The sequence below is a fragment of the Hyla sarda genome, chromosome 3 (assembly GCF_029499605.1).
Source record: "Hyla sarda isolate aHylSar1 chromosome 3, aHylSar1.hap1, whole genome shotgun sequence".
Classification (NCBI taxonomy): Eukaryota; Metazoa; Chordata; class Amphibia; order Anura; family Hylidae; genus Hyla; species Hyla sarda.
In genome coordinates, this window is record NC_079191.1 from 375,780,923 (window position 1) to 375,805,994 (window position 25,072).

At 42.0% G+C, this 25,072-nt stretch overlaps 1 long non-coding RNA gene across 1 annotated transcript in view; it reads right to left on the minus strand.

Annotated features, from left to right (window-relative positions):
* Positions 1-10,615: 10,615 nt before the first annotated feature.
* LOC130360832 (uncharacterized) overlaps positions 10,616-25,072 on the minus strand; it is a 79,101-nt gene continuing 64,644 nt past the window's right edge. Inside the window, exon 3 of the long non-coding RNA XR_008890816.1 lies at positions 10,616-10,743. This is a non-coding gene — a long non-coding RNA (uncharacterized LOC130360832). The remainder of the gene's footprint in view (positions 10,744-25,072) is intronic.

A 25,072-nucleotide genomic window follows, 5' to 3' on the forward strand; every position in this document is an offset into this window, starting at 1 on the left:
TTGTCAGAGAGGAACATTCTGAAAAAAGGAAGTGCAGGGGTGAATTTTAGTACTTAGTAATGACTTGTAGTCAACAAGTACATTTCTTCCAGGAGAGGTGCCGCATACACAAATAAATAAATATATATAAAACTCAATGGCCCTGATTTACTAAGAGTGGAGGAGAGTTTTCTTTGTGGGTTTTAATTCCCTTAAATTTTTTCCATGGTACTTATGTTTCCCTACATTTTGCACTTTTCCAAACATTCTGCTTTTTTTTTTTTTTTTTTACACATGCTCTGATCTGTTGGTTTTCCTCAGCTCAAATCCATTACATTTTCTGTGGAAACCTTAGTAAATATGTTGTTTTTTTGTGAAAATGTCTGGGACATGCCCCTTTTTGGGTTTTCTCAGTAAAATGGAGAGTTAGTCAGTTTTTATTTTTTATTTTGGCACAGACAGAATTTCTGGTGCAATGCGCCAGAATGTGGTACGCAACCTGACAAAACATGTCAAGTTTACAATAGTAAATGAGGGCCAATGATAGGATAGTTGAATTAACCCTAATGCACCCCTACATGCGAGGGTCTGGGTTTTTGTCTAAAGTCCCATTCAAATATATGGGACTTCCAGTACCTTACTCCACAAGTTTCAATCTGCATCTCTTGGTGAGTGCGTCGATTCAGCTTTCAAGCCATGTCCCTTTTTTTTGGGCCTTATTTATTTAGGCTCAGCACCGAAAACCCATTTTTTTTTTTAATCTTTTAACCACAATCTCTTTATCACATCAGTCTCACCTTGCTCCACAAGCTCTAGAATGTGTTGGTCCGTCTTGCAAGCCATACCCTCCCACAAGCCACACCCCCACAAAGCCATGCCCGTTCTATTTTCAGCCTACAATATCTCTGTCATAGCTTAGCCTTACTGGGGAGGAGGGGGTATGAGGGTGAGATACGAGTATGAGGATGGACTATGAGGGCAAATATGAGGGTGGGATACGAGTATGAGGGTGGGATATGAGTATGAGGACAGAATATCAGGGCGGGATATGAGGACGGGATATGAGGTTGGGATATGATGACAAGATATGAGGATCGGGATATGAGGATGGAGTATAAAGACAGCATATGAGGATGGGATATGAGGACAGGATATAAGGACAGGGTATGAGGACAAGATATGTGGATGGGACATGAGGATGTGATATAAGGCCGAGATATCAGGATGGGATATGAGGACAGATATGAGAACAGGATATGAGTTTGGTATAGGTGGACTGGATATGAGGACAGGATATGGTGTCGGGATGTGAGGATGGGATATGAGGATACGAGTGTCACTGTTGCTTTTCCTCTCCCACAAGGTTTATGTAGAAGGGTACTCTGCTAGTAAATACATAAATAATTAAATAAATAAGTAAATAGTTTATGACCTGCACCCGAGAGAAAAAAAATCTATAAAAAAATCTACATTATTAAAATTAGTCTGACCTCTTCAACATTGGGGCTTTTACAGTAGTACGGTGTCCATATTAGGACATCGTCAGTCGTCAGACGTAACTCCGTCCTTTGTCAGGTAAAACGACGTCCCGCCTCCTCCCTCGGACCAATCGCCATCAGTCGTCAGCCGCAACTCCGTCCTCCGTCATGTGAAACGGTGTCCCGCCTCCTCCCTCACACCAATCGCCGTCCTCCTTCAGCCACAACTCCATCCTCCCTCATCCGAAACTCAATCATCCAAAACGCTGTCGTGCCTCAGACGATTCTCCCTCAGACGCAACTTTCTGCCGCATAGCAGAGCCGACGCTGCACAGCATTGTATAGCAGAGTCAAACTGTGAAACTTGTACGTGTATACTACAGACACTGCATGTGAGTCTGTATAACAGAGACGACATTGAATCGCGTGTACAGCAGAACCCGTATAGCAGAGAGCCGACACTGATTCGGTTCTGCTACACGGCAGGAAAGATTTTCGTCTGAGGGATGATGGAGTTTTGGATGAGAGACTTTAGGATGACAAAGGAGGGAGGAGGGAGTTGCGACTGGCGCCTGATGGAGATTGGCCCGAGGGAGGAGGCGGGACGCCGTTTCACCTGACGGAGGATGGAGTTATGGCTGACGACTGACGATGTCCTATAATGGACACTGTACAGTAGCATGGTTATTGTGCTTCACCCTTAAATGGTTTGTAGGACCTGAGTCTTCAGTTATAATAGAGAGTTGGGTATAACAATGGAGTCTGAGAGACTTAAAAGGTCATGTGTGCAACCTAGGCATTAGGTTGGGTCCTGTGGCCTATACAAAGGGGTGGCATATATGTAAACATTTTAGGCTGTTGATGATTTTTGGTTTGGTGTTGACATCCGGATGATACATCACCTGACCAGAGTGGACAATCATAACTGCAGAGGTTATTAGGTTCATTTGAAGGCTCTACGGTGAGTCATCTAGCTGTTTTGTGATTAAAAACCACAGGACTTTTGTACGTGTTTGCTCTCCCTTTTGTTATAAGTTACATATTTGTATCCTGTTTAAGTACCAATGACTATACGTTCCCCTCTGTATACCCTTTTGTTTTACCTTTTTGCTGGACATAAGATATATAAATAAGTGTACAGCGATAGAATTCACTTGATGTTGTAAGCTGTGAGTCATTTAGATTAATGATGTGTTTATTTGAATTATTTAGCTCTGAGTGATTTTGGCTATAGATTGATTAGTTACAGTATGTTTTTAGTCCCCAAGGAATAACACAGCTGAATCAAACTTGTATTGTGAATTAACTGATGCATTACTGTTTTCATACGCTACTGACATACCTCACAGGGAAGATTTATGTTTAAAATACTTGGCATACTTGTTAGAACCATAAATATTTATAACTCTAATTTTTAGTTGGTACATGATGTGGGATAGGACTAGATGGCAAAACAAATACAAGAATGGGCAGAAAAATTACTTATGACACATGGTTTTAGAAGATTTACCCTTTTAAGATCAGAGTCACATGTTTCTTGGTGATTAAGAAAATTCTACACATACAAAATAAGTTCAAACAGTGGCATAGCATGGGATGGCAGCGCCTGGGGTACAGCAAAATTGTGACCCTGCCAACCTGATCCATGTTAAGATTAAAAAGTACCACCACACCATATTGCTACAAAATTAACAAAATAATATCATCATACTGATGTGAAATTAAAATCCTATCCAATATCGCCAATAACATCACTATACAAGGGACAAATATTCTCTCCACACCATGACCACTAACATTACCACCACATACAATGCATCTGGAAGGACTTCAAGCTCTTACAAATTTTCCACATTTTGTTAAGTTGCAGCCTTGTGCTTCATGCTTTATCCCATCAATCTGCCCTCATAATGAGAACTCTATCTATCTATCTATCTATCTATCTATCTATCTATCAACAGGAGAATACAGCAGCACACTGCTAGCACAAATATATAGATAAAACATGAGTATATAGATACAACATGAGAAGCTATTCAGCTATGGTGCAGTAATGAAATAGTGAGATACTTAGCTTGCAATTTGGTGGCCAAATAGCTTGGACCGTCCCACCACGGTAAGGTGATCTCATTGGGACGGACCCTACACTATGAATATGCCTCTGTGTGAATAGATCAGCAGGCATTGCAGGATCTGGAACATCCAAATCACCTCATATACACCTGATAGAGGTGGGTGGGGTGCAAGAGCCAACATGGAGGTAGCCACTCCCCCATATGTGCAATACAACCAAAGAATAAGTTGGCCAGCACTATTGATTCCAAACTATTATACGGACCTGGCTTACAGGTGCAGGCTGCTGGGCTAAATATACAGCAACAGGAGAATACAGCAGCACACTGCTAGCACAAAGATATAGATAAAACATGAGTATATAGATACAACATGAGAAGCTATTCAGCTATGGTGCAGTAATTAAATAGTGCTATACTTAGCTTGCAATTTGGCGGCCAAATAGCTTGGACCGTCCCACCACGGTAAGGTGATCTCATTGGGACGGACCCTACAATATGAATATGCCTCTGTGTGAATAGATCAGCAGGCATTGCAGGATCTGGAGCATCCAAATCACCTAATATACACCTGATAGAGGTGGGTGGGGTGCAAGAGCCAACATGGAGGTAGCCACTCCCCCATATGTGTAATACAACCAAAGAATAAGTTGGCCAGCACTATTGATTCCAAACTATTATATGGACCTGGCTTACAGGTGCAGGCTGCACCTGTAAGCCAGGTTCGTATAATAGTTTGGAATCAATAGTGCTGGCCAACTTATTCTTTGTTTGTATCTATCTATCTATCTATCTATCTATCTATCAATCTATCTATCTATCTATCTATCATCTATCTATCTATCTATCTATCTCATATCTATTTATCTATCTATCTCATATCTATCTATCTATCTATCTATCTATCTCATATCTATCTTCTATCCATCTCATATCTATCTATCTATCTATCTCATATCTATCTGTGGTGTCCCGGTACCGTATTGCATACCGTACCTAGTGTGGAGGTCCCCGGGGTCGGAGTGACTACGTTCGGGTGGGGTTCCTCAGGTGGGACAGCCCCTAGTCGCCTTTCCTCAAGTCTAATTCTCTAATCATAATATATATATATATTTAATAATTATATATATTTTATGATAATGTATAGTGCTTACCTTGTTTAGTGTTGCAGGACCTTTCGGTCATGTGACCATGCTAATAACCTCTATGGTATGTTGGAGGACCTTTGGAGGTTCTTGGCTCATGTGTTACACACAAGTCTTTGTAATGGTGATTGACATCAGTATGGACCAATTGGCATAAGTCCAGCCCCGGCTCATATAAGGGAGCTGCATCCAATTTTCTCTCTCTTGGGTTGCTGCTCTTTTGGATGCCGGACTAACAGGATGGTGCTGCGCAACTTTCAAAGACACGCTAGGCCTAACAAAACCTGCCGGCCTCAGCTGAACCAAAACTGAGTTCAAATCTAAATCACCGCTAATGCTACTACTGGACCGCAACTAAATCCCCTAAATCCAGTGGAACAGCGTACAATACTAAAAGACTCTAAATGCTAAAGTCCCAACCTTTGTCAATCTCCAAGGAAAGCAGTTGTTATGCTTAGAGACTGTTCTGTTATTGAAGCTTGCAGAAATTCTTCAGTAAAAGTTAATCCAGTTTCAGAAAACTCTCCGGTTGTGGACAATCTATTACTGTATACCTCCCTATCGCTCTTGGGAAGGGTGGCGGTAGGTCAAGCATTACTAAGGAGCCCTCACAATGGCGTCACGAATAGCAAGGGTTAACAGACACCCTTTAATTACAGCACAGCTACGCTCCCCATACCCTACATCCCCCAGGCTATCACATATCTATCTCATATCTATCCATTTCTGACCATCCTCCCTCCCACACTGCTGCAGGCATAATGGATCTTTACTGACCACTGTCCGGCACTTCTGAATTTGGTGACATGATATCACATGCCTGCTTATCCAATGAATGGCCACAGCGATCTCTCGCCTTGCTGATTGGCTGAGAGGACATGTGACATCACATTCCCAAACCTGGAAGTGCTGGACAGCGGGCAGCCGAGCTCCATTATACTGGCAGCATTACGGGGGAGAAGAAAGTAAGAGACTGTTTTTTTTTTGTTTTTTTTTGCTTACCCCCCTTCCTGACCAGAATTTAGAGAGAAGATTTTTGTCAGACTACCCCTTTAACATTACTTAATGAAGTATTCGGCATGAATATGAGACAAGGTTTGTCACACATAGTGTGATGTTTTTTTTTTTATATCATTATGAATAAAGATGACATAGACTAAATTACTTGAAATTGGAATTAATTGCAAAAGTGGTATCAGCACCAGCATCGAATAGCCCTTTTTTTTTTTTACTGCAGGATGGAGATATTCTTCTACCTTAAAAAACAGCCAGAGAAGGAGAGCTGCAGGGAAGGGCTAGAGCAGTGGTCTTCAACCTGCGGACTTCCAGATGTTGCAGAACTACAACTCTCAGCATGCCCGGACAGCCAACGGCTGTCCGGGCATGCTGGGAGTTGTAGTTTTGCAACATCTGGAGGTCCGCAGGTTGAAGATCACAGGGCTAGAGGATTGAAAATAATAGGAATTACTGCTTTGTTTTAGTGTATTAGTGGGCACTGGAGATTAATAAATCAGGCTACTACTGTAGAAGAATAATAGAAGCTTGATAGGGATTGAAGAGTTGATGAGCATGTGTCAAAGGGGTAATCAGGTGAAATTTTTTTTTTTTTCGAATCAACTGGTGCCAGAAAGTTAAACAGATTTGTAAAAGTACCTATCAGCTGCCATATGTTCCAGAGGAAGTTGAGTTGTTCTTTTCTGTCTGACCACAGTGCTCTCTGCTGACACCTCTTTCCGTGTCAGGAACTGTCCAGAGCAGGAGAGGTTTGTTGTGAGGATTTGCTCCTACTCTGCACAGTTCCTGACATGGACAGAGGTGTCAGCAGAGAGCACTGTGGTCAATCTGAAAAGAACAACTCAACTTGAGTTAGTGGAGCATACAACAGTATGGCGAACCCGGATTCGACCTGAACTTTAGAACTTTTCCGGCTCTGCGAATTCCCGAGTTTTTACCAGTTTGTCTCATGTGAGCCGGTAAATAGCGAGAAAAAATGTGAAAGCATGGTTTTTTGGTAGAGGGAAGAAGCAGGGTGGACAGGGGATGGTGAGATGAAGTAGGGAAAGTAGCAGATCACATGATAACCCAGGTCTATCATGTGATTGGCTGCTTTCATGTGTCAGTCAGCACAAAGGCCAATAGGATGCAGATAAAAGGACAGTGATGTCACCCACAGTGTTCAGAGTGATGGAGCTACTGAAGAGAGCAGGAAAGGCAGTAATAAGGACAGCTGGTGTTTAGAAAGAGAGAGATACAGATTAGATATAGAGACCTTGTGTGTATGTGTGTGTGCAACAATCCTATATTTGTTCCTGTACACTAAAAGAGCTTAATCACAGCCTCTGAAGGGCTCAACTTTTGCTACCACAAATCCAAAGCCTTTTCAAGGCTCATACCTGCAAATACCTGAATTGAATAGTGTTCCTCAACCAGCTACAGTGAGGTGCATTGATCTGTGCCACTCAACCACACAGCGTATTCAAGTGGCAACTATATACCTATAGAGCCTGTGAAGACAGTAGAGATTTGTGACTGTAATAGTGTTCCTGAATCAGCTACAATAGCCAGTGGGGTGCAGTGATCTGTATCACCTAAAAAAAGGTTTAAACTTGCCTTATCTGTACCTTGTTGTACAGTGGGGATCAAACGTTTGGGCACCCCAGGTAAAAATTTGTATTAATGTGCATAAAGAAGCCAAGGAAAGATGGAAAAATCTCCAAAGGCATCAAATTACAGATTAGACATTCTTATAATATGTCAACAAAAGTTAGATTTTATTTCCATCATTTACACTTTCAAAATAACAGAAAACAAAAAAATGGTGTCTGAAAAGTTTGGGCACCCTGCAGAGTTAATATCTTGTACTGCCCCCTTTGGCAAGTATCACAGCTTGTAAACGCTTTTTGTATCCAGCCAAGAGTCTTTCAATTCTTGTTTGAGGTATCTTTGCCCATTCTTCCTTACAAAAGTCTTCCAGTTCTTTAAAATTTCTGGGCTGTCTGTCACGCACTGTTATTTTAAGGTCTATCCATAGATTTTCAATTATGTTGAGGTCAGGAGATTGTGAAGGCCATGGCAAAACCTTCAGTTTACGCCTCTTGATGTAATCCCCAGTGGATTTCGAGGTGTGTTTAGGATCATTATCACTTTGTAGAAGCCATCCTCTCTTAAACTTCAGCTTTTTCACAGATGGCATTAAGTTAGCATCCAAAATTTTCTGAAATGTTATTGAAGCCATTTTTCCTTCTACTCGTGAGATGTTCCCTGCGCCACTGGCTGCAATACAACCCCAAAGCATGATTGATCCACCACCATGCTTAACAGTTGAACAGAGGTTCTTTTCATTAAGTTCTGTTCCCCTTCTTCTCGAAACGTACCTTTGCTCATTACGGACAAAAAGTTAAATTTTAACCTCATTGGTCCACAGAACTTGTTTTCAAAATGCATCAGGCTTGTCTATATGTTCATTTGCAAAGTTCAAATGCAAATTTTTGTGGTGAGGACGTAGAAGAGGTTTTCTTCTGATGACTCTTCCATGAAGACCATATTTGTACAAGTATCTCTTTATAGTGGAATAGTGTACCACAACTCCAGTGTCTTCCAGATCTTTCTGGAGGGATTGTGCAGTCAAACGTGGGGTTTGAATTGTTTTTCTCACAATCCTGCAAGCTGTTCTGTCTGATATTTTTCTTGGTCTTCCAGATCTTGCTTTAACTTCCACTGTTCCTGATGTCTGCCATATCTCAATTACATTCCGAACAGAGGATATTGACATCTGAAAACGTTTTGCTATCTTCTTATAGAAAGTAAGGAACAGGCAGAGTCCAAATTTAGAAATTAAACCTTTACTTCAGCACCTTATGTACCACAAAACCTGGGTAGAAGTATACCTGTTCTCCAATGCCTGCTCTCTGCTGGCTACAGATAACTCTACCTCACCACTGTCTGCTGTACACTGGCTACTACTAGTAACACCAATTCACCATCACCCTACTTCCATCCAGGCCTACACGTACACAACACATCATCCACAATAAGAGGGATAATTTTTAGTATGTTTGTAAAAATCCATACTTTCTTCCTCACTTGCTAGACTAAGAACCTGTTGATACTCCCAAAAAAAGGATACATTTTGGCTTGCCAGGATAAAGCCTTATTTCATTGGAGTTATTTCATTTCATTGCTTGTTTCAAGTCAAACCGAACTCACGATTTTCAAAAAGTTCGGTGAACAAAACTTTTCAAAAGTTCGTTTAACTCTAGTCATGACTAGTGGGGAAATGCATACTTTTGCATAGTAAAGATTGGAGCTGGAGTCATCTACCAGGACAAGGTATATGAATTTCTTCTAATGACTGGTCACTTCTGGACAATCCTGCACATATTATGGATAGTGTAGCTTTTTGTAGGATTGCTTACCAAGAACAAAAAAATCTCACTAAGGTTAAAAAAAAAAAAAAAAATGCATTTCGTCATTACAAATCACATGGTAATATTGTGGTGTGGTCTAATGGGACCATGGTGGAACTTATTGGTCTTAACCTAAACCATATGTTTGGAAGAAAGACAACACAGCTCATCACATAGAAAATTCATTACCAGCAACGGAACATAGTGGTGGCCCCAGCGTGCTTCTTCTAAATATGGTGGCCTCGGTTCGAAAGCTGAAGAGGAATATTACTTTCCAAATAAGAAACATCTTAAACACATACACGTTGTCCAAGAAATGGATTGGAATGTCCCAGTTAGTGCCAGACCTCAATGCAATAAAACACCTGTAGTAAACCAAAAGAAGAATGTGCCCAAAAGATCTCTTTACAGTCTCATTGAACTTAAACATAGTTTTTTTTAGGGGGGAAATGCAGGTGTACAGAGCTGATAGACATGTTTGTATTAGGACATATAGAAAAAGCCATTACAAAGCTAATTTATAGGACGAGCCTATAAATCTACAGCCACCCAATGTAGAGCCTCCTCGACTGTCAGGAAGTGCATGCTGTTTGTATTACATGCATAATGGTATAATATGCTTCTTTTCTTTTATGATTAACCTAGTCTATTTCCAAAATGACAATATTCCTGAGCAGATTGAGAATAAACTGTATTAAAGCAATAAAGGGCTTGTCAGGTAAACAAACTAGATGCCTTAGTCTAAGTTTAGACCATCTTTAATTGGCTTACTTAACACCAAAATGTTACGCCATTTTTGGCACAATTTATGATGCACAAAGTCATGCCCTCCATGTCATACCCTCTTTAAAGGGGTACTCCACTTTTCCAAAGGCTGGGTGCGGGCTGTGGGGTTGTGACATTAGGACCATGCCCCCTTAATGCAAGTCTTAGCGTTAGCACCAAAAACCGCTAGCGCTAACCCCCGATAATTACCCGGGTACCCACAACCACAGGGGTGTTGGGAAGAGCCGCTACCAACAAGCCCAGAGTTTCAAATATGGCACTCTTGGGCCTAGGCAGTAACAGGTTGGCGTCATTTAGGCTGAGGAGGGACAGTAACAATGGTAACATCAGGCTGTTGCTGTTTGGTTGGTATTTGGTTGAGAATGAAAATATGGGGAACTCTATGAGGTTTTTTTTTCTCCATAAATAATAAAAAAAAAAACCCATAGGGTTCCCTGTATTTTTATTCTCAGCCAGATACCAACCAAACAGAAACAGCCAGACGTTACCAGGGTGGTCAAGGACCAGAAGCACCATTTTTGATTCTCCAGGCCTGTTGGTACCGGCTCTTCCCGGAACCCCTGTGGCGGTGGGTACCAGGGTAATAATCAGGAGTTAGTGCTAGCAGTTTTTGGGGCTAACGCTAAGCCCTGGATTGGTAATGGACTCCATCTATAAGACGGCTTCCACTACTAAGCCTGTAAAGAAAATAAAATAAAAAAAACACATTTTAAAAACTTTTATTCCAAAAAAATACACCCCTACAAGCCCTCATTACATAGTTACATAGTTAGTACGGTTGAAAAAAGATTACATTACAAAATGTTGTTAATATTAAACAAAAAACGCTGGTCATCATAGTCCACCAAATCTGAAGTAGCCCACAGGATAGACGGATCTGAAATGAAAAGAAAAAAAAAATGGGTTAGTACATTTAGGGGGGAAAAAGTTTTTAAAAAATGTATTAAACACACAAATTTTTTTTTAGCTTATTTTTGCTAAGAAGATGGTATTTCAAAGTGATTTTATTGGTTTTTGCATATGTGAGCCAAATTTATCAACCCTGATAGTATGATAAATATGTCACACACAAGCAAACCAAAAGCAAAAAAAAAAAAATGCCTACAAAACTCGCTTACCAAAGCAAACAATGATAAATATCCCCCAATGGGAGTTAGGCAAACTGCATAAAACAGTGGGCTTAGCTAATGTTCACTTTCTGACCACCTCTTGCAGCTGCAAGCAGGAAAGCCTTGTTCTAAAGATGGGTGCATATCCCAGAGGTGGGATTCGCATCTATGGGATATTACTATGGGATCTTTTGGCTATGCCATAAATGTCCTAGATGAGAATACCTTTTAAAAACAGTATTCAAGTAGAATACACATATACAAATACAAAGAAGGCGTGGTAACCAGATCAACGGGAGGCATAGGAGGAAGGTGCAGAGCGCTCATAGGCGAATTCTACTTGATTCTTCTAGACCTTCTAACCCTATAACTACAGGCATACAGGGTCACAACACTACTATGGGACAATTATGAAGTAACTACTGCCCAGAAAACTATAGTGACCCCCCGATCTACGATGGCCCCAACATACGATCATTTCAACATACGATGGCCTCTCAGAGGCAGCATCAACATATGATGCTTTTGTATGACGGGGCCATCGCATAAAAGGCTATTCTACTTGATTCTTCTAGACCTTCTAACCCTATAACTACAGGCATACAGGGTCACAACACTACTATGGGACAATTATGAAGTAACTACTGCCCAGAAAACTATAGTGACCCCCCGATCTACGATGGCCCCAACATACGATCATTTCAACATACGATGGCCTCTCAGAGGCAGCATCAACATATGATGCTTTTGTATGACGGGGCCATCGCATAAAAGGCTATCCGGCAGCGCAAACTGCTTCAGCTACCACCGGATAGCCGTTTACGGTGCCCCGTGTGGTCCACTGACAATCACTTACCTGTCCTCGGGGCTCCGGCGCGTCCTCTTCGGGATCCCCTGCATCGTCGGCGCTCTCCATCGTCGTCATCATGTCGCTGCGCACGCCGTCCCGTCATCCAATAGGAGCGGCGTGCGTAGCGACGTGATGGCGGCGACGGAGAGCGAGGATGCCGGGGAAGCAGAGGCCTTGCCGGAGCGTCGGGAACGCGGCAACAGCGATTGAAGGCGACATCCAGAACAGCGGTGACGAGCGGTGACGGTCCGGAGCGGCGAGGACATGTGAGTATAACCTCCAATACCAGTGGTCTTCAACCTGCGGACCTCCAGATGTTGCAAAACTACAACTCCCAGCATGCCCGGACAGCCGTTGGCTGTCCGGGAATGCTGGGTGTTGTAGTTTTGCAACATCTAGAGGTCCGCAGGTTGTAGACCACTGTCCTATACTTTACATTGCACCTATCCCTCAACATACGATGGTTTAAACAAACGATGGTCCATTTGGAATGGATTACCATCGTATGTTGAGGGACCTCCAATTGAGTTTGCAGGGGCAAAGTATTTTGACACCAGGCAATCTGGTGTCAGAACATGGATGCCCATTTGCATTGATGTAGCACATTTACAGTGCTTTTTCATATATTAAATTTGCCACGAAGTCACATTTACACATATAGGGGGAGATTTCTCAAAACCAGTTCAGAGGAAATGGGGAGCAGTTGCCCATAGATTAATAAGCAGTTGCCCATAGATCTCTTCTTCTTAATTTTTGAAAAGGCCTCTGAAAAATACTGGTCAACTTTTCTTCTGCACAGGTTTTGATAAATCTCCCCCAAAGAATCTTAATTGAGTAAAAACTATAAAAAAAGGAAAAAAGGTCTGTTTTTCAAGTTTTACTTGCAACCAGGCACCATAAATGTCATTTGTCATGTTTCTTTGGAATGAGAGGGGTCATGCTGGCACGTGCGCAAGATGTTTGTTCTACTGCTTTTTCTACAAGTGAAAAACTCAGTCATGAGGACCCTAAGACATCAATATTAATGTCTGATACAATATTACCTGAGGGTGTGATAGCACCTTACATCAACATTGTTTAAACCACCTTCACGGCCATTTTTAAAGCTAATGGTTAAAGAGAGTACCCTTAGGGCGAACTGCATGTGGCACAATGTTGTTCAGGCGTCAGACATTGTTTTCTTAAACACCCTGTGGTGCTATTTTATATGTGTTTCTCGTGTATTTGTGAAGTAGAATATAAACCCAGTAAAGTATGTTTTTGGCTGTCCTGATGTTTCTTTAACTTTAATCCTTGCCCCGCACCATGAAATACTCATTTACTTCTTAACCTCATTAAACAGCTACGTAAATAGTTTGGTAATTACCAATCATCTGAAATTCCAATATATACAGTATATTGTGGTGGCCCAGTACGGGAGGTGTTGCCCTGTGCTCCTGCTGTCCTGTCAGGCAGCCTTCTTCAGTGTCCCCAACGCCCCCTGCATTTATTTCCCCATTGCAAATATGTTTTACCATGTAAAGTTTTATAAAATGTAATGTTGCTTTAAGAGTTATACCATGTTATCACATGGTATAACTCTTAAAGTAACATTACATTTTATAACACTTTACATGGATTGTTACCCAGGAGGTATCAGTCACCAGGTGATCCCAAGAGTGACCTATAGGCTCCCTGTTAGTCTCCCCCATATAAGCCCTGGGTGGAGCTAGCTTCTTTCTTTTTGAACTCTGTTCTTCTGCTAAGCTGAGGTCCAGTGCAGTCGTGCCTAGTGTGTGTGTCTAGAGTGTTGGAGACCTCAAAGTCCAGTCCTTCAGCCACCATTGTGGTGACCTACGGTGTATGGAGGGACCATGGGGTGTAGCGGTGTAGGTGGGAGGGGAAAAATGGTATTAACCCCTAGTGTTCGTGATGCCAGAGTGGTTTTTGGGTTCCGTAACCACACAAACGGTATCTCGGCTATTCCAAAGGAGTCCACAACCAAGTTATGCTTTAACAGAGGCTTTACTGAGTTAAGACAGATGGTATTATCTTAACAGCTAGGTGAATCCCAGAGAGGTGGCCAGGAACACAGAAGGACTGCAGCTTGCTGGGACCAATTAGACTTGTGATAGACTTTAGATAATTATCTTGAGGCTTGACTTTAGACTGGACTTGACTATGGGTAGTGACAACATACATAGACTTTTGACTCACTGGAATGACTGTAGCTTTGCGGCCTTCCAGGTGCTGGTCACTAACACTGAGGTATCTGGTGTTTGCTGGTCTCTGTAAAGAGTCTGAGAGAATTGTAATGGCCGCCCCCTTATATAGAGGGGGGCTGAGCCAAAAACCATTGGTCAAGCTGCGGGTCATAGGTTAAGCTGGGGCTCTCTGGGTTACATCATGTGACAACATAACATATGACATTTCACAGGTCCTTTAGACAACATCTCACAGGCCTTTAGACTAGCTATACATTAATAAACTGACTATAATCCTATGACAATAAATGACATTTATAATAACAGCAGGGGAGACACTGCAGGAGAGCCCCCAGGACACTGAGGGACTCAACCTGACAGGGCCTAAGTATAGTGCAGGATCATGTCCTGTACTGGGACATTGCACCATCAATTCAAGTAAGCTAAAGTCACAAATTTATGAGTCAAGTAAAGTCAGTCGCTATCATCTGTCAAGTCAGCATGGTCTGCATTCAATTGTCCAGTACTACTACAAGTCCCAGCAAGCCCTTAAGGGATCTGTGTCACTGGTCACCTTCTTGAACTGTGTAGACTTTACCAACTGTCTACCCTCATTAAAGCTACCATTGTCCGTAACTTGGCGACGGAGTCTTTATTGCCCCTGTGTCTAGCCCAGGATCCAGTGGTTTACCTTCGGGTGGTAATAGGCTAAACCTCGCCCTGGCGTCACGAACACAAGGGGTTAATGCCATCTTACCCTAGGGTAACAACATCTGCCTGACACCGCACACGCCGCCATACCACAACTTTTGGCGTCAAAAACAGGATATGGGTTTGCGCCGTATGCCACAAGTCCTCCCCTAGCCTGAACTGTGTCCAATATTGTCTGCAAAAACCCCTGGGCTGGTTCAACCAACACTAGTCTCCACACCAGTCCCAGTCTTGTCCCCATTACCAACAACAAAATATTTACCCCAAGAGAAGGGGAGGATAGGGGTAGGGATTAGGAGGAATTTTGGGCCTTATGGGCACTTTTGTTGTTTAGTCTTGTCCCCATTGGCTCCGGCCTATACACAAGTCTCTAGAGTATCAACTCAGTCTCCAGCCTCTCCAGTGCAGATGCCAGCAACTCTGGGTCCCGCCAGCTCTGGACAAATACCCGCTCTTGAATTCGTCGAGGAAGAGTTAGCTGCAGCTTCAGAGGCTCCAAGGGCTCCCGAAGACACAAGAGTTCCAGATGCCCTCTAATTGGTGTTACATAGGTCCCAACGGTTGACACAAGGACAAATTCCCATCAGGTACAAAATTTAACTCATAATGTAAAGTTATGTACCACACATAGTCAGTTCACATATGGTAAAAGTAGTCCACACACATGAAAATCGTTAAGATAGGACTGTAACATTATTTGTCATCCCAGTCCACAAGTTCTACATATATACAATTATGTGTCTAATGTTTCTCTCATGTTCACGTATACAGGGTACTCTACTGGCCAGAAGGTTCACCTGATATCTAGATAATTCACGTAGATTGACAGAATTGATAAATGTAAAGGTAACACTGTTGCATAGTGTAACAACGTATATTGAGTTCTGGGGAGAAGAGTTGAGAACCAAGGGGCCCAGCAGCCAAGGCATTGGGTAGATAGCCTCCGGCTGCTCAATCCATGAATCTATGTAATTGCTCAAAAAAAATAAAGGGAACACTATGATAACACATACTAGATCTGAAAGAATGAACTAATTGTATGAAATACTTTTGTCTTTACATAGTTGAATGCACTGACACACAAAAACTATTAATGGAAATCAAATTTATCAACCCATGGAGGTCTGGATATGGAGTCACACTCAAAATCAAAGTGGAAAACTACACTACAGGCTGATCCAACTTTGATGTCTTTAAAACAAATCAAAATGAGGCTCAATGTGTGTGTGGCCTTTATGTGCCTGTATGACCTCCATACAATGGATAGGCATGCTCCTGATTAGGTGATGGATGGTCTCCTGGAGGATCTCCTCCCAGACCTGGACTAAAGCATCCACCAACTCCTGGACAGTCTGTGGTGCAACATGGCTTTGGTGGATGGAGCGAGACATGATATCCCAGATGTGCTCAATCGGAATCAGGTCTGGGGAACAGGCGGGCCAGTCCATAGCATCAATGCCTTCCTCTTGCAGGAACTGCTGACACACTCCAGCCACATGAGGTCTAGCATTGTCTTGCATTAGGAGGAACCCAGGGCCAATGGTAACAGCATATGATCTCACAAGGGGTCTGAGGATCTCATCTCGGTACCTAATGGCAGTCAGGCTACCTCTGGCAAGCACATGGAGGGCATGGAGGGCTGTGCGGCCCCCCAAAGAAATGCTACCCCACACCGTTACTGACCCACCACCAAACCGGTCATGCTGCAGGTAGCAGAACATTCTCCACAGCATCTCCAGACTCGGTCACGTCTGTCACATGGGCTCAGTGTGAACCTGCTTTCATCTGTGAAGAGCACAGGGTGCCAGTGGCGAATTTGCCAATCTTGGTGTTTTCTGGCAAATGCCAAACATCCTGCACGATGTTGGGAGGTAAGCACAACCCCCACCTGTGGATGTCGGGTCCTCATACCACCCTCATGGAATCTGTTTCTGACCATTTGAGTGGACACATGCACATTTGTTGCCTGTTGGAGGTCATTTTGTAGGCCTCTGGCAGTGCTCCTCCTTGCGCAAAGGCAGAGGTAGAAGTCCTGCTGCTGGGTAATTACCCTCCTACGGCCTCCTCCACGTCTCCTGATGTACTGGCCTGTCTCCTGGTAGCGACTGGTATGCTCTGGACACTACGTTGACAGACACAGCAAACCTTCTTGCCACAGTTCACATTGATGTGCCATCCTGGATGAGCTGCCCTACTTGAGCCATTTGTGTGGGTTGTAGACTCTGTCCCATGCTACCACAAGAGTGAAAGCACCTCCAGCATTCAAAACTGACCAAAACATAAGCCAGGAAGCATAGGAACTGAGAGGTGGTCTGTGGTCACCACCTGCAGAACCACTCCTTCATTGGGGGTGTCTTGCTAATTGCCTATAATTTCCACCTTTTGTCTTTTCCATTTGCACAACAGTATGTGAAATTGATTGTCAATCAGTGTTGCTTCCTGAGTGGACAGTGTTCCCTGTGTTGTTTAAGGGTTCCCTTAAGTGTATATTGACATGCATATTGTTGTCTTGAGTGTCTTGAGAAAACAGTTTTAAAGTCAAATTAACCCCATATGTTTAAAGAGCATGTATGGACATTCACCATGCCCCATCCTTATCTTGCTTCGTAATCCAGACCTGAGAAGGACATTGTGCATAAATGCCCCAGGAACTGTCACTAGGACTCAGAGGCCACTTCTGTCCTCCGCCCTCCAGGACTGGGCATCGAGGATGACTTTAATTAAGAGGGGGAGTTTGTGGTTGCCCAGTACAGAAGGTGTTGCCCATGCTCCTGCTGTCCAGTCAGGCAGCCTTCTTCAGTGTCCCCAAGGCCCTCTGCACTTATTTTATTTGTAAATATGTTTTACCATGTAAAGCGTTATAAAATGTAATGTTGCTTTAAGAGTTATACCATGTTATATGTCATGTGATTTTTACCCAGGAGGTACCAGTGACCAGGTGATCCCAAGAGTGACCTATGGGCTCCCTGCTAGTCTCCCCCACATAAGCCCTGGGTGGAGCTAGCTTCTCTCTTTTTGAGCTCTGCTCTTCTGCTAAGCTGAGGTCCAGTGCAGTCGTGCCTAGTGTGTGTGTCCAGAGTGTTGGAGACCTCAAAGTCCTGCAGACACCATCAATTCAAGTAAGCTAAAGTCACAGCTTTATGAGTCAAGTCAAGTCAGTCCCTGTCATCTGTCAAGTCAGCATGGTCTGCATTCACTTGTCCAGTCCCGCTACAAGTCCCAGCAAGCCCTTAGGGTCTCCGCATCACTGGTCACCTCCTTGGGCCCTGGCTGAACTGTAAAGACTTTACCAACTGTCTACCCTCAGTAAAGCTTTCGTTGTCCGTAACTTGGTGTCGGAGTCTTTATTGCCCTCGATCTAGCCCAGGATCCAGTGGTAAAACTTCGGGCGGTTATAGGCTAAACCACGCCCTTGCTCCACGAATACAAGGGGTTAATGCCATCTGCCCCTAGGGTAACAACATCTGCCCTGCACCACACTCCCCGCCATACCAAAACTTGACCTATAAAATGTATTCACTCCCCAACACACACACACACAAACTTGGGCATTTTTTTTTTCTCTAACAAATTTCTACAAAGTTACAAAACTGTAGCTTAGTCAGAGCACCTTCACATACATATAGTGATAATGGTATAGCAGAATAAAAAACATATTCCACTACACAATTACTTGTGAGGGGCTCACTTAGATGTAGTTTTGTTTTAGGTTTTGAGGCAATTCTTGCATAAATTCACTTATGAAAAGACAACTTCTAAATATATACTGCTTTACAACCTTTTTTTGTCTTATTTACTGCATATTTGATATCCAAAATATTTCAGTACAAATTAGAAAATGATATACAACACATAGTCACCCAGTGTGCACAAGTCTGTTATCCTGAATACATAAATCACGTTTGTTCTAAGTCCGGTTTAGTAAAGTTCTAGAGTTCCTGTTCTCATGCACACGCTCCTAGCTTATATTTAGGGTTCCCTCCCTTCTTTGGTTCACAGATCCTTTTGATTTGTAATAGGGTCTGTCAGGTGTTGCATGGGTAAAAATGCTATATTGCAAATTTGATTATTGCAATAAAGTCCTTAAAGACAGTCTCCGGAGCAGATGTAAACATAGAAAAATTACTGTCATGCTTTCTTTCATTTCACATTTGGTTCTGCAGACAAATAACTAAGGAATGGACCTAAACCACTAGTGATGGCCAGTCCTCACCATGTTCCATCTGATGGTGCCTCATTCGAAATACTTTATTTGTAAAGCTGCTTGTCTGTAAGCAGGGTTTCCTCAAGGGAGGCCTATGGTGATGTTTTAGGTAGGAGGCTCTGCATGGGTGCCACCACATGAGGGGAGGTAATAAGATAGAAATGGGAAATTTTCCCACAAGAGACCAAGCTGACAATGACCATCTATAATGTGTGCACATGTTCCTCTTCTAGGGCCACAATCACATGCCCTTAGGCAAGAGCAGATGCTGCAGTAGAACCAGGGCATTGACGAAGAGAAGACTTCTAAGAGAGATAGAGACAGAGCCACCAGGATGGCTCAGTTAAAGACAACATGTGAGGGACAGAGGTTGGTAGGCTAAGGAGGGCCTTTGTGCACTGTATCCAAATACTGTTTCATTTTTAAAACCGCCAAACTGTTGAAATGTAAATAGAATGACTGCCAAACTCATTGTCTCCTGTGAGTAAAGTTGAACCAGTGTGAGCAGAGTCTATGTGTGGGCTTGTTGTTTTTTCCTCTTGCGGGGTGAGTGCCAGACCCCTCTTCTTACCAGGGGTTGGCCCCATACTCTGGTTCAGTCTCAGTAGTCGTAATATAACATAAAAAATTACTTCTTGGCTCCCTAATAATCCTAGCTAATAGACACTGCCAGATCTCCACACTCATTTCAAGGCCATTAGTCATATAGAGATATAGGAGGAGTTGACCCACATCACTTCTGCCTCCAGTACAGTGGTTAAGATGGCTGTTGGTCTCAAGCGTAAGTCTACGGTTTTTGATATTTATTTATTTTTTATACTTTCAACTTGAAGTATTTTTTTAAGTATTTTTTTTATTAAGGGTGAACGAGACGAACACAACAGTCTTCAAAAAGTTTGTTGCTGGAACTGGCTGATACAAGTCTTCTGCAGAACAGCCTCGGTGGTGGAGAGCTAATGTAACATTTCGTAGCAGTATAAATAGTTGCTGGTATTGTTCTATTGAAACCCTCTGAGCCTGTCAGACCTGCTGGTTGTGGAGTTTGAGATTATATTTCTCTAGCCGTTTCCCGCGGGACGATAGATTTCCACAGCTTTAATTTAACCATGCATTTTTAGGATACTTTGTACTGTCCTAGCTCGAGGATCCCTTTCTGTTGGCATTCAATGATATCCATTATGTGAACAGCAAATTTCAGCTGAACTTGGTCAGTAATGAATGGGCGAAGGACAATCTCCAGTACACACAACACAATCAACTTTTGTTTACCGAGCCGGACTTGTAAAAAGGAAGGAAAGTGAGTGGAAAACTCTGCCTACAAGTACACTAGAAATGAGAGGGGACCGAGCAAATCCCCACAAGCTTATAATTCAGTCTGTTACAGGGTAATTGTAAAAATAAATCATTCTATCATTTGAAATACAAGCCGTAGTAAATCATTACACTAGAAAGCCCTGGACATCTGTTATTGCGATCAGGATGGCATGTAAAACGTGTGTATAATTTCACTGTTTCTAATGAAAAGATTTACACGTTTATTTGAGCGTACACTAATGTATTTCCAATGCCGCCACACAAAAAAAGTTTACGTTTTATTAACTTCCCCTATGTGACATTGTTTTGAAGTAGAACAAATGGCGTTCACAAATTGGCTATTAAAACAATTAGGGTAAAATATATTGGACGACAGAAACGTCAGTGATGTATTGTATATGGCGCTGTGCTGGACTTATACAGCCCTCAAGATATGTAATTGGAACGTAATGCAAAGCATTAACCAGCTATTGTATTGCTACAAAAATATTCCCTGTCCAGGGTTAACTACACATGCTCAATGTAATCGTAATACAGGTAGTTAATATTTAACTCAGTGCTTCTGGGGCATAGACATTACCATACCGAGACTGGTGATTTTTTGTTCAGTATATTTTTATTTAAAGGGGTTTCCCCATCACATCCACAGAAATCCCTGTATTTACCAATTCACTTATGATGATGTTAGATAATTTTAGGTTAGTTCACTCCCAGTATTTTTGCCAGCATTTTTGTCAACGTCTGGGGTGGAACCAATACAAAGATAGACTATAATGAACAGATTTTCACAGAATTTATATAAAAACACTGACCAAAACAAGGTCCAAAACTGACTTACAACTGTCAGTGGAATAAATTGGGTCTAAACATTAACACTGGCTGTTCTCTGTTTCCCGAGACCCCATAGCTGAGAGAAGAGGGAACATTCTTACCGTAGAGAGCTCTGGGCACCTAACAAGTAGATCTCACCTTAAAGGTTCCTAAGGCAGCAGAAGAGCTCAAATGGTAAACATTTTTTTTTTAAATCAACTGGTGCCAGAATGTTAAAAAGATTTGTAAATTTATTCTATTATAAATTCTTAATCCAGTACTTATTCGCAGCTGTATACTACAGAGGAAATTCTTTTCTTTTGAGATTACTTTTCTGTGACGACCACAGTGCTCTCTACTGACACCTCTGTCCATTTTAGGAACTGTCCAGAGCAGCACATGTTTCCTGTGAGGATTTTCTCCTGCTCTGGACAGTTCCTGACATAAACAGAGGTGGCAACAGAGAGCACTGTGGACAGACAGAAAATAATTTCCTCTGTAGTATTCAGCAGCTAATATGTACTGGAAGGATTAAGATTTTTTTTACAAAGTAATTAAAAAATCTGTTAAACTTTTTGGCACAAAAAAAAAAAATAAGTTTTCCACTGGAGTACCCCTTTAAACTGGCCACATATTTAAGAGCAATGCTTGTTCTTTCGACAGTTATCTCAATCGATCTTCTGTGGCAGTGGCTTATTTGTCCAAGTACAAAAAGTTTTTTTTATTATTATTTTATTATTAAAAAAATCTTAATATATATTAACTTTAACAATTTGTTTTGTAAATTTACTATATATATATATATATATATATATATATATATATATTGTAAATTTGCTCATCCTTTGGCAAATGCTTTTTTGGACAATAAAAGAGCTGGAGAGGCTGAAAGGTCAACAAAGAAACTTAGTATCAAGTACAAGTTTTACAGATACCCATGCCTAGTGTATAATCTCATCCAACATTCAGTATAGAAAAATAATACACAAAATAGTTCTCAGGATGTGCCTAAAAATGTACTTTTAATCTAATCTATTAAAAAAATGAAATTGCTTAATGTGAATAAGTGTTGTGAACCTTAATAAAAGGTATAATAACACAATGGTCCAGTAAATAAGTAATAGAGAACACCCTGGGTTTTTCAGGCCCCAGCAAGCCCAGTGGTGCTACACCACAAGGATGTAAAACAGACACCACAAGGGTGTAAAACTTTATACCACCAAACTTTATAAAGTTTTACATCCTTGAGGTGTAGCGCCACAGGGTTGGCTGGGCCCTGTAAAACCCAGTGTGCTGTATTACCTATTTACTGGACTGTCATCTGATTATACCTTTTATTACGGTTAGAGACACTTACTGTAGGCACATTAAGCGATTTCATTATTTTAATAGATTAGATTCGGAGGCTGAAGGGTGCAAGATATTTTGGATCACATTTATGAATTCAGGTTTATGGCATATCTTCTTAAAGGAGAACTATCATGCAGAAAAACGTTTTATGCGTAAGGGGGTTAGGGGGTTTCCGACTGCTGGGACCCCAATGATCTCCTGCATGTGACCCTTGCTCTCCCCACAAACTGGGCATGTTGACCCTTGCATGAATTGGCTGCTGACACCCCCCCCCTCCATGTATTTATATGGGAGAGCCATGGAGATACATGGAGGGGGCGTGTTGGCCACCGCTTTGTGTGAAGGTGGACACACCCTGTTCCCGAGAACAGCGTCCCATGCAGGAGATGGCGGGGGGCCCTTTGGATAGGGGATACGTTTTTCTGCATGATAGTTTTCCTTCAATGTACAATCACTATGGGGCAAGATGGTGATGGTCAAGAAAGGGGCTGCAAACTGCATCTATTGAACTAATAAAACTAACACTGGAGGTGTCAAGGAGATGAAACCAAAGAGCGCCAATGATGGGAATATGAGTGCACTGTAGTAATCTGATTATGGTAATGACCAACAAAGTCAAAGTCTGCTGCTTTTGTTCCCTGTAATTAACTTCTTGGAAGGGTACAGTCACTTTCTCTGTGCTCATCAGATGGCCAAGCTTTTGTGTCCTCGGTCTGTCATTTTTTCCTACAGGGACCGCAAGCCTCCAAAGCCTTGACTAAATGAATTCATTGCTGGAACAAAGATTCAGTGGTAGAATAGAGATTGATATCTTTTGTTGTCAGACATTCAATACCATATAGCAATCCAATTACTTAAGCTGTTTCTATCAGTCTTATTACCGCTTACTATTGAGGCATGCTCTAATGCTGGATCATTCTGTCTGGCAAGAATGTAGTGGAACAGATTAGGCTTTTAATGAGAGGACTTTCTGTAGGCAAGGTCCTTTCTATTGTATACATTGAGATATAGGAATTGTACCTAGGGAAAAGTTCTCAAATCATTGTTGCGTAGAGTGATCAAAAGGATGCTTGAAATTTGTACTATTGCTTTCGAAAATTTCTTACTATGAAAAAAATGATTGACAAAGGGGTTCTTGTGACATTAAGTACGGTGGTGGTGGAGTGGAGGAAGTTGTACAATGACGGGGGCAAATTCTTGTCTCTCTGTTTGCAGTTTTCTCCCACAGGTCTCTAGGTCAAATTTTGCTGTTGGAACGTTTGGGAAGTATATAGTGGGCAACACTATGCTGAGTTCTCATATATTATTCACGTGCCTATGAGACATAATTTATCCCGTTTATGCCAATTTCCCAAGCTTTTTCCACTTGAATGCCTCTATTTTTTCCTTTGAAGAAATTGCATACCTGAAGAGAATGATTGCCAGGATTCCCATAGTTTGTTCCAAGCCACTGCCACATCAAACACAAGCTACTAAACAATATTGTTAGTAAAGCATTAAGATTTTTGTACTAGATCAGCAGTAGGCAAATTTCAGGAGCCCAGATGTTCCCCAAATGCTCCTTTTCACCCATGTCATTGTGTAGACAAAGGTGATGAGAGTTGTATTGAAGCAGAAGCTATTGAGCTCTAGAGATGTTACATTGTTAATGAATATTGTCAAGTTCTCTGGATATGTGTGTGTGTGGTTCAACACTGAACAAAGGCAAAAAAGGTAGCAAAGTTTCTTGACGCCCCACCTTCTGTACTTTGAGAACTCTTGAAAATTTCTGTTAATTTTAATTGTTGATGTTATTTCTTTCATAAGGCGTTTTGGTGCATTCGAATGATGCATGTCATTTCACAGTGATGGGACCTGAAAAGGACAACTTGGTGGGGCATTGTCAAAGACCTGGTCATTTTTATGGTCTAAATTAGTGAGTAAATATTAACCAAAATTGATTGATTCAAATGGAATTTCCCATATCTACTGGGGAAGGCTGAATATGTATGTACCTACTATATGTCCTAGTTATGTGCCAACTGCTATAATGAATCAATAAGAAGAGAAAAGGTGAAAGTAAGATCCTTGTATATATAGTGTATGGGAGCTTGTTGTGTGCAATGAATCAGATATATTACTTGTATATTCAGTGACCCCTTGACCTACAATGGCCCCGACATACGATCATTTCAACATACGATGGCCTCTCAGAGGCCATTGCATGTTGAAGGCAGCATCAACATACAATGCTTTTGTATGTCGGGGCCATCGCATAAACGGCTATCCGGCAGCGCTGACTGCTTCAGCTGCCACCGGATAGCCATTTACGGTGCCCCGTGTGGTCCGCTGACGATCACTTACCGGTCCTTGGGGCTCCGGCGCGTCCTCTTCGGGATCCCCTGCATTGTCGGCGCTCACCATCGTCGTCATCACGTCGCTGCGCACGCCTCCCGTCCTCCAATAGGAGCGGCGTGCGTAGCGACGTGAAGTTCTCGTTCGATCACTTCCTCCTATTGTAGAGCTACCTTACTTCTTCTTTCTTCATTTTTGTATTAGCTGCTAGAATGGTTGGCAAATAGATTGGTCCAATAGTCTATAGGGCCATTAAATTCGAATTATAAAAAAAGATAAATACTTAAAGTATTCCATAATATTTGTCTTTCACAAATAAAAACAAAAAACTACTTATTATT